This window comes from Pinus tabuliformis, chromosome 2_2 (genome assembly GCF_031772625.1).
Source record: "Pinus tabuliformis cultivar Carrire ecotype Pingquan chromosome 2_2, CPIR1, whole genome shotgun sequence".
NCBI lineage: Eukaryota > Viridiplantae > Streptophyta > Pinopsida > Pinales > Pinaceae > Pinus > Pinus tabuliformis.
The window spans coordinates 94,414,446-94,433,581 of NC_142300.1; positions in this window are offsets into that span (position 1 = coordinate 94,414,446).

Consider the following 19,136-nt stretch of genomic DNA (forward strand, 5'->3'; position numbering starts at 1 on the left):
ACTAAAGTTGTAGATTCTGAAACTAAGTGTTCCAGTGGAAATATTTCAAAAAATTAGGCCGATTAAGAAAAAATGGCTCTGAAAACGGCTTTCGGATAAAGAAGTTATGCCTTTTTTAAGAAAATTTGTTGAAGATGCCAAGGAACCACGCGAATGTTTGGAAGTTAATGAAAATGTTATATTTAAAAAAAAATTCCCCTTTCCAAACTTAATCTAATTAGCTCACTTTAAAAAAAAGGATTACTTTATGTGACCCACTTTTATAAATAAGTAAAAATCACTTTTACAATGTTACTTTATGTATTATCCACTAAATTGTAACTTAAATAAAATATAAAGTGACTTTAAACTTATAAGTGACTCACTTTTTATAATGAGTGAGAACACTTTTACATAAAGTAACTTTAAATCATAAGTTACATGTGCTTTTTGAAAAAGTAACTCAACAAAAAGAAAGACTTGAACCCAAAACCTCTATTCTCATACAGTGACTTTAGACCAAGTGAGATAGTTAAAAGATTTTGTAGTTGTTGGAAATGAGGAAATATTTTTTTTTTTAGCTCACCAAAGCTTTGGGATGTGTACTTGCTTGAAAAACCCCTTTTTTTCATACAAAACAAAAAAAGACCACACAAACCAAACAAACAAACAAAAGTATCAAAGTCTTATGGCTTAAAGTTAGATTTGGGGTTAGTCCCCCAGAAACTAGATATTTTCCTCAATATTTTTGATTTCCCAATATCACACTAAGGCGCAGCAGAAAAGAGCATAAACATGAGAAAACTAATTTCTTTTTGTTTCTGGTTTGCCCAGATCGCACAAAGTCGCGGAGCAAAGAGCATATGCAGAAATGAAAGGTATAAATCGAGTAATAATTTTTTTATAGATAACGATAAACCGAAAAAAATAGAGATATAAATAACTATAATTGCAAATAAAGACTATATCTCTAGATTTTAAAAATGACGTAGCTAGGGCTACTAGAAACCTTTTTGCGTGAAACGAAAGGGGTTCCTCACTAGAACATATGCTCCTAACACAATAGAGCAGTCCTCTTAGCCCGAAAGCGGTCAAAAATAGTAGATCTAGGACATGAAAATCAGGTACAGTTGTAACAACTTCAGATTTGGATCACCAACGGATGTGGCCCTTGAATGGCTTTGATACCATGTAGGAATTTACGGGGAAAGTTCCTTAGATTGAACACCAAAGGACACCACTCACAAAAAAATGACAGATCAATACACTAGTATTCTTTATGTGGTTAAAACCCTCAAACAGGGAAATAGTCCACTGATGGAGCCAACGCGGCTACTTCAGTCAATATTATTAATATAAAGAAAGAAAATTTACATAAGCTTCTCTCATAGATAGTCATAGACAAATGACCCTCCATGCTATTTAAATAGAGATCATGGACCAATCAAGTGTTAAACCAAGGATCAAGTATCGATAATACCAAGGAAAGAATGAACCGTCAGATCACTTCATGTTCAGAACATACCGTGACCGTCAGATTGCAAGTTACAAAAAGTACATACTAAAGAAACACACTTTACCTAACTATACACTAGACTAAGTTATACTTAATTATTTCTTATGTGTTAGAATATCCTAATATTGTTTGCTAAATAATATTTTTATAAATTACATTATATTAATAATAATTTACATGAAAATTTTGAAAAAAAATTATAACAAATATTTATTTATTATTTTATTAATTTTTTAATTGTTAATAAAACTCAATTACCTTAAACTTAATTTGACTTAGCATACATGAAATAATGTTTTGGTGTGAATCTGAGAATACAATATCTAACATGTTTGTGACTTCGTTTTGCTTAAAATACACTTTTGAATGCATAAATGGATTCTACATCCCGTAAAACCCATGAGATACTTGATCTTTGAAAATTAAACACATGATTTCATATTACTTAGATTACCCAAACTTAATTCATAATCTTGATAAAAAAATGTTATATCCTTAAATTCTTAATCCATTTATAAATTATAATGTTTAATTCTCGATTTATTTATTTATAATTTTAGAATTTCAATTATTGAGTTAAACATATATATATATATATATGATTTACTATAATTATTGTTAAAAGTGTTTAATTTATCTCTCATATACATATATTTGCATTTATTAAATCATTAATATATATAGTTATATTTTATATTAATTATTTCAATGTACCATAAACATAATTTGTATAATAAATACAGTAAAATTAAATCATTAATTTATATATTTATATTTTATATTAATTGTTTTAATATATTCCACATATAATTTGTATAATAAATTTATTACTATATTAAATTTGATGGTCAAATTTAACTATCCTATATTAATATTAGTTATTTTTATCGATCTTAATTGTTTTTGAAAATATATTAAATTATTAAATTTTTAATTTTCTATTAAATTAAATATTATATATAAATATCACTTGAGTCGATAACTTACTAAACCATTCATTTTTAGTCAATAGCCTTGTTTTTGTTAAACTAACTTTTAAAAAAATTGTTATTACCCATGGTTTGGTTATAACGGATAGTTTTGTACTTTATATTTATCCAATTTATTAATTTTTGTGTGTTAAATTTTCTTTTATAAAATAGATGTTCGTTTACACTTTAGATTTTATATTTAAATATGTTTTAACTTCAATATTAATTAAAACATATTAAATCGACATATAAGATTTTTTTCTATATACATTTTCCCCGACAGTTAAAAATGTTGACAAACTTTCTTACATTACACGTACACATCTATTGTATGTGGGGTTGTGGGGGAGCCTCTCGGCACAATAAATTTGATATAACTTTGTGTTACTTAATAAGGATATTGAAATATTTTATTATGAATTATATTAAAATATTTTTTGTTATAATATTTTTTTAAATGTACCACAAGTCAATTTAATGTTAAGTAAAGAATTACATATTTCAAAATAAAATATTATTTTAGATGTCATATTTCAACTACCTCATGAGTGGTGAAAGAATTATGCATCTCCCTCATAATAGAAAGAAGCACACTGAAGAAATTATAATTTTTTTTACTTTCCATTAATTCATTACTATCTATATAAAAATTTGATGTAAAATTATGTCTTTTAAAGTAAACATTGAGATTACTATCTATATAAAAATTTGATGTAAAATTATGTCTTTTAAAGTAAAGGTTGAGATATTTTATTTATCATTGGCATTCAAATGTTTTTTGTTATCAATATATTTTATTTTTTAATGCAAGTATTATTTTATTATTTTTTAATATAATATTATGGGACAACATCTCTTCACAATTAAATGGAAAAAAATGTCAATGGAAATCAAGACGCTTACCTCATAACACATCTCACACTGTCAAGGTTTAATAAAGTCATAGTTAAATAATGGAGGAAGATCTACAGATTGAAGATTTTGAGTCGATGTTTTGGAACAAAAAACCAAGTCCATCTTCAAGACAAGATATAATTATTAACTAAATCAACCTAGATCCATCTTAATTTCACATCTACCAAACGCAAAGAGGGATCAAATTTCTTGAAATGGAAACCTCTTTTAAACTTAAAAGAGATTTGATCCCTCTTGGTGCTTGGTGGATCCAAAGTTTTTTTTTTTCAATAAGAAAAAAATCTACCAATGCTATTCCATGAAGAAATCGAATAATATGTATAGTAAAAACTATCCAAAATTAAAATGGGTGTAAATTGGTTAAAAAAAATAGACTCCACCACTTTCATGAAATAAGTTATAATTTTTATTTTTTATTTTATTATTATTATTAATTTTAAACCATGTACAATTTTCACTATAAAAAATCTCAATTCTTTATCAACAAAAACAAATCACATAAATTTAAAAATTACCAATAAAATTAATTTAGTTAAAACTTATTAACAATATAAATATAAAAAACCAAATTGCCTTCCAACAATTTTATCAATGTTTATAATATATCCATAAGTATATATTAAATATGTTATCTTATAATCTAATTGTTACTAAACTTAACTTACTCGATCACAAATAACAAGAGTTTATTCAACTACGATCGAAAACATATTTATAGTTCTACCAACCTTCATGGATTATAGGAACACCGACATATCGTTCACCTTGGCAGCATATCATTGGCTGCTTCGTTGCTTCTTTTCAAATACAAGTGTCAAATAGCAATATAAGGAAAAAATTGTAGGGTCAATTTATATATGGAGGAGATGACCATTAAATGAGGCCTCTACAGTTATAGCAAAATTATTGTTAATAATTTAATTAAGTAGACATAATCATTGAATTTATATAAAATAAATGCGGGAAAAGCATTTGTTGAAACAAAACTACATCGGTTGACTTTTTCCATCTTAGTAGTGAGTTTTTCTAAATTTTCACCATATCCTAGTTAGCATATTAATTTTCTATATATGTATGGAGGAGATGATCACTAAAGGGGGCTTGTTTAAAGTTATGAAGAAATTATTATTAATAATTTAATTTAAGTTGATGTAGTCATTGAAATGATATAAAATAGATGCAAGAATAATTTTTATTGAAACAAAATTGTAATTTGTTGATTTTTTCCATTCTAGTCATAAGTTTTTCTAAATTTCATCATATTCGAGTTTGTATATTAATTTTCTTGATTTAATATATACATAATTTATTTTTTTGAAGTCAATGATGTATCTTATTAATATTAACCCATTGAATTAATAAAAATATCCTTTATGTTTTATAAATTCAACATATTGAGTGGACATTTAAAAATGTTGATATACAATCTTTCTTATATTATGCCTAATGCCTACACATATCTGCCATACTAGGTTATAGAGCGCCTCTTGATGAGCCTCATCATTGGGTAACTATATGGACCTTAATCTACCTCCTAGCTTATTCAAATTGACTCTTATCATAATTTATTACATATTTTGATTGTATTTTGCTTAATGAGATGAGTCAAAGTGAGATATGATGCCTTGTGGACTAATATGCATTGATTGCAGGTTTTTGAGAGAAAATCGTGGAAATTTTAGCTAATTAAGGGCTGAAATTCGAATGAGACGAGAGATTGTAGGAGTTAGATCCTCCTCATTTACTCCTCACTTATTCGACTATTCCTCCATCAATCACACTAGCTCGGAGTACAAGAAGCCAAGTCATGGAGATCAAAAGGCAACCGAGCAAGTGAGGGTCAAAGAGCTAGTTTATCTCGAGTTTGGAAGCTGAGCTTCCCTCTATTTAAGGAATTCATTGGATACTAGTTGTATAAATAAGAAGGCCTAGAGCCTCATTAGGATTCAAATTTTTGTTGTAAAAACACTAGTCATTTTTCGAGTTCATGACTTGTCGAAGACATTGTTATGTAATTTTCTGTTTTGATAGCGAGGATGAGTATTTCCTTGAACAAGCATTGAGTTTACTTAGAGGGCTAAAGCTCTTGGGTTAGGGCCCAACCCTAGCAGCAAAGGATCCTCTTCTTGTATTTGTATGCTTAGTTGATTTCATAGCTAAATTGTCTTTAACATTATTTCATTACAAGTAGTTGTGGATTCGATTAGTTTTCCTCCATTTGTTCTTTACTTCAGTAGTAGCTTAAAAGAGATAAAGGAACATCAAAAAGTTGTTAGTGGGTGGATTTGGCCTCACTCCTTCCTTCAGAGATCATGGTTTGAGGAAAGAACCCCTATGCATCCCCCAAAAGACAAAATTCTAGTTTCTCATGGAATTTAGGGTTTTATTTACTTAGGCCAGCATTTGATTAGTTTGCAAGAATAAGATTTAGTTACCAGTTCTTCTATCTTCAGTTTTACTTTAGAGATCATCAAGGTTTCATCTTATTCTACAAGTTTTCCCCTCATGCATGAAGTAGGCAACTAGCTCATGAAATTCCATTTTCCTTAGTTAATTGAAATCCTTCTTGTTTGCATGATTTATGGATAAATGTCAATGTTTGATGCAGTGTAGGAGTTTTAGTAGTACATAGAGATTTCATGATCAACAACCTCATCCCAACTTCATCCCTCCATGATAATTCCTTCCTTTCACCAAAACCCTCACCAATTTCATCATTTCACAAGAGTACTTCTCCAAGCTTGTTGAGCAAATCCAACCATCTCCCAACTTTGTTTTTGAGTTCTGAAGTAGTCCCAGGCACTCCCTTGCCTCATTCCATCTACAAACCACCATCCCTAAGCCTTCCATCACCTTCCACATCCATCTTTTTTCTATTGGCTATATCTTGTAGGAATACAGGGGATCCTGTAGGAATTCAAGACATCTTGTAGAACGCATTAGGACATCCTATAGGTTGACCTGTGGTAACCTATTTTGAGGCCAAATTGTGGAAAAAGACCCTAAGAAGCTAGAAGAGGACCCCTACTTGTCTCCCAAGCCTTCTGACCATTCACTATAATCCTTAAACCCCCAACCACATCACCAAAAGAAGTTAGCTTTCACACTTTCACACAAAAAAGACAAAAAGAAAAAGAGAGTTATTTTGGTCATTTACATGCACAGTAGTAGAATGTTTTATGGTTCAATTTTCATGCTTAGGATAGTAGGATTGCATTCATGTTAATTTAGAACTCTTTTGAAGCAAATCCTCTTATCAATTAGTTAGAAAAATGGTGTGTTTTTGCATTTGATTTCAGTCTTTTTCTTCACTCCAGTAGACAAGATTTCCCTTAGTGTATATTTCTATTTTCCTCATTGGTAATCAAGCTTCTTTGAATATATCCTTGAGAGCTACATTCATTCTCCTTTGGGGTTGTCGGACTGGTTTTCAACCTTCTTTGACATAAATGTGGTGAGTACACATTGAGCGGTGCACTCCCTTCATTTCCTTGTAACTCCAAGAAACGACATCCAGATGTTCCTTTAGCATGTTGCACAACTTTTCTTCTTGGTGCACAGAAAAAGATGGGTTGATTTTCAAATTTCTCTTAGGGCCAAATTCTATGGTTTTGACATGGGTAGGGTTTGAATTAGCTAAGCATAGGTCAATTTGATGGTTGTTCTAGGTTTCCTTTACTACTTCCTCTAAGAATAATATGTTGGGAGTTGGACTTTGGAGTATGTGTTCAATCAAATGATCTTCATCTGGTTGTCCTCCTCCCATGGTTGCTTCTAAGGTATAGTGTTGGGTTGAATAAACTTCATCTTCTTCCTCCTCTTCCAACCATTAAGGTAAGTCATGTTCTATAGATGGCTGAGTAGGAGGGTACATGACTAACTAGTTGGACATATGCCCATTTTTTATAGTCATATTTCTAGCCCTGCAACTGATGTAGGCATCAGTAGTGGCTAAACAGGGCCTCCCACGATGAGAGGGTAACCAGTAAGCTTGACCTTAGGCTAGAGAAATAGCAAGTCTACAGGGTACTCCCAAGAGTCAATGGAGACCATCACATCCTCCAAAATCCCCTCAGGGGTCACTGTGGAACAGTCCGCAAGTTGCAAGACTATTATGGTCTTTCTCAATGAAACCTAGAGGTTGAGCTTGAGCGTGGTGTCCTTAGTCATCACATTACTTTTGGCCCCAATATCAATCAAAGTGTGTGGGACAATGGTTCCATTAATGTGCACATCTACTACAGGGCTTCCAGGGTCCAAATACCTCAGACAAATTACCTACCTCACCATTAAGTCGGACATATGTCCAATGACATTAATGGTATGGGTGTATATTTTTCGCCTCCTTGGATGTTTGAAGCACTTATCTTTAATCAAATTGTTGTAAATAGGTGCATAATTTATAGCTTGGAGAAGTGGAATTTTGACACATAGATTTTTCAATTCACCGAGAAGTTCATTCTCTTCTGGGGTAGGATGGATTGGATGAGTTAATCTCTAAGGAAAGGGTGGAGGATTTACTCTAGTCATGATTTCCTCTCTTTCTTCCTCACTCTCCCTAGGTGGAGGTAGAGGTTGGTTGTCCGGGAGTACTCTCTCAGATCTCATGTTGTTTTCTTGAATCTCCATAGCATAAGCAGGATAGGATGTCTCTCCACTATATACTTGTTGTTCCTATCTGTTGTTCGGGTTCAGATTTGGCTGGGCAGGTATCTGGGGTTGTTTAGATGGAGTAGGTTGTAAAAGATGTGGTTGAGTAGGTGGCGAAGACAATAAAGTTGGAGCATTATTGTATGGGGGCCTCCACCCATGGGACGGTGCATTCCACTGTGGCTAAGGTGGAGCATATGGCTAAAATGACTAGCTGGTTGGCTGGGAATGGTACTAAGGTGTAAAGGACCAAGGAGGAGGTGTAGACTAGGAAGGATGAGCAGGGGGCCCCTAAGAGGGAATGGATGTGGTGTGGTTAGGGTTATAATAGGCATGGGACGACCCTTGCATGCCCTGTTGGTATGGCCGAGGGACATGAGGTCTCCTTTGATTTATGTAGCAGAGCTGTTCAGTCACCCCTTTAGTCCCCTGATACATAGCTTTTATTCCAGGTAGAGAATGGCACTTGTCTGTGGAGTGGTTTTCTCCATAGACTGAGCATACTTCAATCAGATTTAATGGAAATTCATTCCTAGGGTGCCTCCTTGTGCATCTAGGGCAAAAAATGGCTAAGGCTCTCTCTGCCTCCTCTTGCTTTCTCTTGAGATGCATAATGTCCATCTGTAGGGAAAGGGTTTGCAACATCTCACTCTTGAAATCTTCTAGCATATTTCTGATTTCACCTTTAATGGATGTACTGGAAGAGGATGTACTTACCATAGGTTGAATAGCCCTACCCGTTTTCCTAGATGCCCTAGAATGGTTCCTAAAGACAATATTGATATCTTCATAGGGTAGTTGGTAGATGTCCCCTGTTGCTAGTAGGTTTAGGGCATCCAGAAGATCTTCCCTTACCCCTCTAAGCAGGACTAGCTTCAGTGACTCAGGATCAAGTGTGCACTTGGCCCTTTTGTAGCTAAGATGGAATCTTTCTTCATAATTCTCTAGGGATTCATTATGCCCTAAGGTCATCTTGAAAATTTCTTCTTTAGTGTCTTTGGACCTATAGTAGTCGTGACACTTGTTGTTGAAGGCTTGCTACATTTGAGCCCAAGTTGTGATTCTATCCCCAGGTAAACCCACGAACCAGTGCAAAGTTGCATACTTGAGAGTGGATGAGAATAGTTTCAACTTCTGCATGTCATTGGTGTAATCATAGGTTTTGCATATGAAAGAAAACTCAACAAGAAAGTGTCTAGATCTTCTGAGGTTAGGCCATGGAAATGGGGAAGAGTAGAGGGGCTTATATTCTTCATCTTGGTATCCCCATTAGTTTCTCTGATGGGAAAGCTACCCTCAACTCTTTCTCTATTTCCTCTGTCATTTCTACTCTCAGCAATTGGGTTAGTTGGAATGGGTTCTTCTTCTCCTGTAGGCTCTTCAAATATATCTAGTTGTTCACGTAAGGGTTCCTCCAATTCACAACCACCGAAGAAGAGGGAAGGTTGGATGTTTGAAGCAATGGGGGTATTTGGTAGAAATTTTCCAAAGTTATCCCTATTCCTATGAGGCATGCAAGAAGTGTTTTTGTTTTGTTTTGTTTTTTTTTATCTTTGAGAATAATTGCAGAATTTAAATTGCAAACTGAATGGAAACTAATTGACTAAATGAAAAGTAACTGCTTGAATGAAATCTCACTTGCAGAATGGAAAGAAATCAAACTAAAGTACTTTTGCGGAAATGAAACTAATAACATAATGTTAGAGATAAGAAATCGAAGAAAGAAAGCAGTAATCACATATTACTTAGACACCTCCCCGGTAATGGTGCCAAGAAGTGGTGTGCACCAGTATTGCAGCAAGAATGCTGCAACTCCTAGGGCTACCAACTTTACTTTATCAGCCTAGGGTTCGTACAAACTTGGAGGTGACAATGTTGTATACACAAGTAAATGTGATGGGTCTGCTCTTTGTCACTGCTAAGCTGGTGATAGACGACTAAGATTTTCAAACCAAGCTTCTTCTAAATCCATAGAAGTCTGGTTTGAAAACCTTAGTGGTATATCACTAGCTTAGCAGTGACAAAGAGTAGACCCATCACATTTACTTGTGTATCCAACACTGTCACCTCCAAGTTTGTACGAACCCCGGGTCGATAAATTAAAGTTGGTAGCCCCAGGAGTTGCATCATTCTTGCTGCAATACTGGTGATCATCACCTCTCTACACAATTATAATTTTATTATTATTATTATTTAAATGAACAGGTAAGGATTTTATATTAATAAAAGTTGAATTATGGAACAGAACCCTTACATAATATTTTTGATACAAAATTTATGCAATCAATAGTCCATACAAAATGTTTTCTATCTCTGAAGTTGCAAATATTTGTTGTAGTAAAAACATAGCTACTATAGACTCGACAAAAGGACCCAAGTATTAAGTGGAATTTACATGGAAACATAGATAAACATGATTTTGAAACCACATCAAACACAAACTAGAAGCTCAATCCTCAACAACGACCATGACCAATAATGTATACACCCTCAAAAGACAAGTTCTTTTCCTTTCCAAAATAGCACTAGAACCAACTACCCCCCAAGTCAATTTGAGCTTCGCTAGTCTTGGATACCTCTAACGCAGAAACCTAAGCACCAAGAGAATTAACCTCCTCATGTGGGACATTCAACATTTTCTCCATATCATAATGATGCCTGAGTAACCCAGCCTCCAAAAAGAGTTGAAAGGATTTCCTTTTCCTTTCAACCATATCCTTTAGTTGTTGAATCAAAACCAAGAGTGGTTGAGCCACTTCCAATAACCTATCAAACAACAAGTTGGAATTAATGTTCTTCGAAATTACTGAAGAGTCTACCATATCTAAGTAGAAACTCAACACCCAATGAACTAACAAATAGATAAATATTCTCTACACTCCAAAACTGTCATGAATTAATGACACTCGAACAATCTGGGAGGCCGAGTCATTCATGAAATAGACATAGTTGAATCCTTTCTACGAGCCAAAATACAACATGTTTTCCAAATCCCTCATAGAATCCTCAATAGTACAAAGAATAGATGTCTGATGAATACCATGGTACATTAGTATTAAATCCATCCCACTACATAATGAACTAAACTCCGTTATCAAGGAAACCCACAACAAATCCCACTAGGAATGAATTAAACTGACTAAATGATGAGCACTTAAGAGAAATAATGTTACATGCCACTTGTAAATTATAATAAGACACCGGGAAGGAGTCTTGATGATTTGTGGCTAGAAAAGGAAATGTCATTACATTCTAAGGCCCTTCCTTTTCTGGAGACGAGCCAAGGGACAAAATGAGCGCAAGGAAAATAACGACAAAAAAATTTAGCAAATTTTCTTAATGATGACAATATTAATATGGAAATAATTTCTCCTTAGTATTCCAATCATATCTAAGGAATGGGGAAATTGGTAAGATTATGTTCCACTTCCATTCTGCCTTGATCCAAAGAAGATCCTTTTTCGGTTAGGGCATCTGCCACTGAATTCAAATGGTTATACATGTGGAATAGATACAACTGCTCAAACTGAGAGGCAATTACAATAATCTTTGCAACAAGGAGGAATATCAAAGAATGTTTCCTTCTTATGCTTGTTCATTTGATGAATAACTAGCATAAATCACTGAAAACCATTAGATTAGGAATTTTCTTTACATTAGCTATTTTCAATCCTTTCCATAGATCACGATGCTCATCTTGATTATTGGTCATTAGGCCAAGGCCCTAGTCATACTGAGACACAATGTTTCCATTAGGGTTGAATAATACCCCTCTCGCTCCTGCCTTCCCCATATTTCCTCTTAGAGCCCCATAAAAAGAAGAAGAGAAAACTAGGATTTTTCCAAACTCTACTTAGATAAATCTTATTAACCGAGCCTAATACAAGGAACCTCATTACCAACTAGATGAAATGTGTATTACAAGGAAGATTGAGATCCATGCATACCTTTATCCATTTTCATTCCGCTTGATTCAGGTCCTTGACTTCTTTGATATTGAATCCCTAGCAAAGATATTTTCGAAGAGCATATTTGTTTCTTTAAGGGAAACAATACAAGGGTTAGATACCTAATTTTTGAAAATAGCTTTGTTCCTGGTGATCCAAATAGACTAACACAAAAACGTAGGTAGGCTTCCTAGCATCTAATTGGTAGAGAAGAGGCTTTTCGACTCCATGGGTATTTAGGTCTCCATTGCTTGTATTTCCATCCACATATTTGGCATATAGACAATAGAAAACACAACAATGAATGTTATTCGCTATACCTATAAAGAGAAGGGGCACTGCCAAAATAGGTGAGGGGTTTTTTCTTCATAATTGAGGCATAAAACACATCTTGATGGACCATAAATGTTCCCTTTCCTAATATTTTTTGTTGTGAGGATTTTTTGTGAACAACGAAAAAAACTTATTCACTTTTGATATGTCATCCTTGCTCCAAATTTTTGACCACACTCTACACAAAGGTGGTGAGGAATTCATTTAAATAAGTGTGAATATCTGATCCTTGTTGTATATTTGTGTTGGGGACTTAGATTCCATTAACAAAGATCCCGTAGAGAAATGAAAATAGGAGCCAAGCCTTTTAAGTTGAGGATAAAACAATCCCATTGGTGCCTAAGATGAAGAGGTAGCTCTGGCCTGAACCAACCTTTCTAGTGACCTTGATCATACCAAAGTGAAATATATTTCAATTTGAAAAAATCATTTTACTGCATCCAAGAAACAAGATCTTTAAAATCTTCATGGTATCTTAGAGCACTTTTGGAGGAAATTAACTTTCCAGATATTAATGTGGGAGCCATTCCTAGCACGCTAACTGAGATGTTCAATGATGAGGGCAACAACCTCATTTCATAAATTCCATATTTTAGATCTTGGACCAAACCAATTCACTGATTCCAACTTTAGCAAGTGATTTTTGTTGAAATATTTCTGTGTGAAGGCCATTTTCCACCATTCCTTAGAGTCCTAGATGAACCTCCAAATGGTTTTTTCTCCGAGAGAAAGGTTCATAAATAGAGGATATTTGAAAAACAAGGCATCATTTTCCTTGGTGAACAATGTTCCAGAGAACTAGGTAAAATTTCGTTTCACTATTTTTTCCTCCTTGCCATAATTTTTTTGAATGAAGACACTCATTTGAGTGATCACTGATTTTCGTGCTAAAACACTAGAGTAAAGATATAAGGGGAGAGAAGATAAGACATATTTTACTAGAATCACCTGACTACAAATGGTTAGCCACTGAGCTCCCTAAGCTTAGATTTTGTCCTTAAATTTATTTATGGTATCAAACCAGTTGTCCAAGTTAGAGGTTCCCAAAGAGATTGGAATTCCAAGATATTTAAAATACAACCATTCAGTCTCCAAAGGAAATTCTAAGAACTTGGAAATCTCCTGAAGGGATGAGAGAGGGTTATTCCATCTAAATAGTTGACTCTTCTTTTTTTTACTAGGCCCCTAGAGAGATCCAGATATTGGTCCAAAAATTGTTTAAATCTTGCTACAATTAGTTTTGAGACGCACCCCAAAAGGTGTGTATCATAAAAAAGAATGTTTAAATATTTGTCTTCCATGCTAGCACATTTGAAACCAGCTAATGTGGTCCATATTCAATATGATTAGATGAAGAGAATTTGATCCAATAAGGGAAATAAAAAGGGGGGAGAATTCCTACAATCTCAAAGATTAGGTTAAAGGTTAAAGAAAATAATTGTTAGGAAATAAATAAATAAATGATTAGGTCAATATTTGATGTTCCTAGCTAGATGCAAACCCTTTAACCTTCCATCAACCCTGATGAGCTCGAAATTTCTATTGAGACTTTCTGCCACTAAGATGTATAATAAAAGGGAGAGGGAGAATCCTTACCTTAAACCCCTTGAGGCTGCAAATAAATTGCAAGGGCGACCATTTATCAATGGAGCAGTTGAAGAAATCCCAATACAAGATTTTATCCATTTGAAAAAATCTTTGCAAAACCCTTATTTTCTCAAGATAGAAAAAAAAAGGAGTGATAAACTCTATCAAAATAATTAGCCAAGTCTAGTTTGATAACCATACTTGGTTCATCGCTTTGCTTACTTGAGTTAATAACCACTTGAAATAGAATAACATCAAGTCGAGGACTTTTTTGTGCTTCATAAATCCACCCTGATTTTATGAAATTATTACAGGTAAAATCTTCCTTAATCTATTGGAATTCACTTTATTCAGGATCTTGTAAGCTAAGTTGCATAACGGTCTATTTCTAAAGTGATAGAAGGAGGCAAGTTTCAACTCTTTTGGGATAAGGGTGAGGAAGGAAGAGTTTTTATTATCTCCCAACTTCCCTTTTTATCTAGGAGAATTCAACATTCATAAAATATCATTCTTTATTAAGGCCCAAAAGGATCTATAAAAGCTAATGGAGAAACCCTCTAGATTGAGGGCTTTATCTAGGTCAAGAGACCAAATGGCCTCAATCACATCTTCTTCTTCAATAAACTTGATAAGATGAAGGGTTTTTTATTACGAGACAATAGTAGGTAGACATGAGATAAAGGATTGTTCCTCACTAAAGTCTTTTTCCTTAGTCTTAGAGTATAATCCCCTGAAAAAGTGAAAGGTTTCTTATTTGATCTTAGGGAAAGAGAATATTTTGGCTCAACCCTCTGAAGTGATTTATTTGATTCGATTCATGATCTCCCTAGCTATAACTTTATTGTGAAAAAATGAAGTATTCTTATTCCTAGCCCTAAGCTAAATACTTCTCAATTTTAGCCACCAATATGCTTCCTCTTCCATGCTAAGAAGGTAAACTTTTTTACTTATTTTCTTTTCTTTTTCAATGATCCCCTTTGAAATTGGACCATTATCCATATGGGCTTGGTGAATCTCAAGGTGTTCGATGAGTTTGGATTTTTCTTTACCTGGAGGCTTAAATCTATTTTTTTCCCAGATTTAAAGAGCTTACTTCACTATTTTCAATTTAGTCTCCCACACAAAGGCATGTGATCCAGTAGCCAAAGATTTTTTTATTAAATATATTACTCCTTCCTTCTGTAGAGACCTTGGGTTAAAATGGAATGAGATTGGGTCCAAATCCTTAGAAGGTTATATATTTAGCTCAATAGGTTGACGATATAAATACCCACTTTCCAAAATTAAAGAGGAGCACTCAATTCCCTTAACCAACCAATTGATTTTAGATAAGAAAGTGGTCCAACTTAGCCACAATATGCTCAGCTGCACTTCTTCAATTAGAACAAGTGCACTTTCCTTTTTTAGGAGCTATATTCAAGAGATCCCATTCATTAATAATATCCTCCAACATTTATCAGAAGGGATATCTATGACACTTCATCCACATTTATTTGAAGAGAGAAGAACAATATTAAAGTCTCCACCAACTATGTTTTTGATACACCATTGTTCCTCCTTTAATATGATTAAGGAGTCCCATAATCCCCCCTTCTCGATGTAAATGATTGGGAATAAGCATTTACATATGAGAAAACTTATTTTGTGTTCAAGTATTCTAACCTAACAAGCACCCAAAATCTTGTGTTGGAACTAGCCTTTAACTTAACACAAGTGTCTAACTAAAATGTTCTACGACCTTGAGAAGCTCCATAAGAGCTTTTAGCTATACAAAAACCACTTCTCCAAAATGACCTAAATAGGACTAGGGTCTCCTCTTTTGCCATTTTTGTTTCTTTCAAAAATAAGACTTGTGGTTTTTCCATTCTAACTTAATATTTAACTACCTAGGATTTAATGGGTTTTCCCAATCCCCTAATATTCCAAGATACAAATTTCATTTAAACTTAGAGGCATTTGACTTACCTCCTCTGGAACCAGTGCTCCCATGTTCTCTATTGCTCACGTTCTTGAGAATATCAATGATTTAACATTGGTTTCCTAGCTTGTTGTTTTGTCCTTCTTTCACTTACATAAAATCTTTCTTGGAAGGAATTCCTCCTTTTTTATAATTTTCCAACACATGGCTAGTAGAGTTGCTTTCCTAGTTAAGCCTCTTCTTAACACTTCTCGTATGAACTTTTCCTGCTCCTTCCTATGTTTCTTGCTACTCTGGAGTTTCTCCCTCTGTTACTTTATGCCTCCTATCAGGGTTTGATGGAGTCATGGAGTTTTTTTGAATCTAAGATTGAACATTACTGATATGGTCCATTTCTCTTACGAGTTCTTCCTCTTGAATCTCCTTGTATTCTCCTTCTCCCTTTTCTTCTTCATAACCTGGGGCTTCTTTGCCCGTATTTGGCTCCATATGTTCATTATCTTCTTTAGAAAATGTTTAAAATTGGCAACAAGAAATTTCTAAAAATAGAAGTGCTAAAAATAGCACTACTAAAAATAGCAGTTTGGGCATCAGTGCTAGATTGGGCAACAGGGAATAAAAAATGGAAGTGCTAAAAATAGAAGTTCTATTTTTAGTAGTTCAAGTCAGTGCCTTGTCTAAAATGGGAAGTAAAATTTGAATTTGATCTTACCAGTAGTTTGAATATTAATTAATTAATTCTCCATGAGTTAATTAGTTAAGGAAAATCAAACTTGAAGTCTTTGTGAGAACATGCAATAATTTCTCCACTGATTGGGGAATGTGTCCTTGATTTTCTCCACTAATTGAGGAATTAAGGATGAGTTCTATATTGAGAGGATCGGTTGACTTAGTTTAACTTAGTCAAGTTCAGTTAGATTAATTTAACAAGTTGTTAAATTAATGAGATAAAATTTGTTGATGCTTGCATGCATGTGACAACTGTTATTTTCAAATAACTGAGTATTCTCTCATGGATAACTGATGCATGGCAGTTTAGACAAAGGCCCAGTTGAGATCAGATGAGGGGCATTGTACTATCAATTTCTAGGATATTCCTTGCATGCAAGAAGAATATTAGTCCTCAAGGATTGTGTAGTTGGACCTAAGGTTGACAGCAGGTATGACTGGACCCAATTCACACATGTTATGTAATTGGACCACAATCAAAATTGTGCAAGGAAATAGGGGCTTGGAGGACTTTTGGCCTATATATTGAGGCCTAGGTAGTCTATGAGCTACATCATTAGAGTACAGAGAGAGCACGATATCTTCTGAGTTGATCCTTTTTGTATGTTGTTGAGGATTTCCACTTGATTGATAATACAGAGATGGGGTTTTAGGCTGGTGCTTTTCTCGGATAAATTCTTCTGTGTTATGTGTGATTGATTCCTTCTTATCAGTTATATGTGTTCATGCTTGATGTTGCTCATGGTTGATTAGCTTTCGCAAAGTTTATGGTAGATGTAGATCTAGTATTATGCTTTAGTACATTGCATATATCAGTTTGATCTGCAGGTGAAATTTCTACATGATATCAATGAGCTAGCTAATTTGTAGAGAAAATTTTACATGGTATCAGAGCACAGGTGATCAAGGAAGAATAGTATACAAGAAGGAAGAAGTTTTTGGTTTCTGAATATTGAATTGAGTTCTTATCACATCTATTTCATTGATGGCGTTCTATGGTTTGAGACTCGAATATGCCCTTGATGGCAGTTCAAATTATATAGCTTGGAAGGATCGCATAGAGGCAGTATTAGAAGATAATGGACTTAAGGACTTCAGTTATCAAGAAGTCCAAAAGCCGACTGATGCTACTTAACTCGCAGAATGGAAGAAGTGTGTGGAAAGAGCTACGAGAATCCTCTTGGAGGGAGTTGGAGATCACATTGTCTCAAGCCTCCATGGGAAGGAGACTCTATTTTCGATGTGGAAAACATTGAAAGATATTTATCAGAACAATAGTGATCAGAGGAAGATGGCACTGAAGGACAAACTTCGAAAGATAAAGTGTGAAAAGGGCGACACGATCTCTATGTATTTGACCAAGCTCACCACATGCAGGGATGAGCTTGCAAGTGTAGGGGTCATGACAATTGATGATGACATGGTGAGTGTTGCACTCCTCAGACTTCCTAAGAGCTGGCATAGCTACCAGGACTTGGTTAATGGAAGAGAGAAACTACCAGATTGGGAATGACTATGGTCGGATTTGATGCAGGAGGAGATCAGACAAAGCACCAAAGACGATTCTTCATCGATGGAGGATGAAGATAACTGTGCCTTAGAAAGTAAGGCGAAGAAGGGGAAGGAGCAGGTTTCTCTTTCAGAATCCAGTTCTTCCCATGGTGGGAAGAAGGTTGAAAAATCAAAAGTGTGATGATTTCATTGTCATGAGGTGGGCCATTTTGTTACAAAATGTCCACTGAGAAAATCCAAGAAGGGATCCGGGGAAGGATCTGAAGGTGAGGCACTTGCTTCACAGTTCGAGTTGGATTTCACACTCTTCACATGCATGGTTTCATCCATGGTGGGAAGTGGTTGGTTTCTTGACAGTGGAGCTTCTTTCCACATGACTGATGACAAGAGTTTGTTCAGTACTTTGGAGGAGAAAGATCTCTAGATACTCATAGCGATGCGTAATGATGAAAAGTATAGTGTCTCAGGTGAAGGCACGTTATTTTTCAGAGGGAGCATGGAGCTCGCCTTACCTTGACCATTGCAAGTATGTACTAGGAATTAAGAGAAACTTGGTGTCGATTGTGATATTGGAAGATAGAGGCTATGATGTAGTCTTCAGTAAGGGAAAGGTTTTCCTTAGACACATCATCACTAGACAGGTGAAGTAGATCGGTTCATGGGTCAAGAACCTTTATGCTCTTGAGGTTCAAGATGCATGTAAAGCCTTGAGTAGCAAGGCAACTGATGGAGAATTGGTGCTTGAGAGGGAGGGTATATTACCTCTCAACATGAAGCACCAGAAGAAGTCTCAGATGATTGTGGAGGAGCCACGATTAGTGCAGTAGATTCAGGAGGTTGTGGAGCAGCCACAATAGGGGAAGCTAAGTGGAGATCGAGTAGAGACATCTACTCATGCAGAGACCTCCAGTAGGGGGAAACTTCAAGCCAGGTGGGTTGAGGGATCACATGCAGCCATACCTCTAGGTAGGAGGTGGGGCGGTGTAGAGTGATCATCCCAAGGATGAGGGGCAGGATCCTTGAGGTACCCAACCTCTTGGATGAGACCTTTCTATAGGAGCCTCGATGTGGAGTAGCAG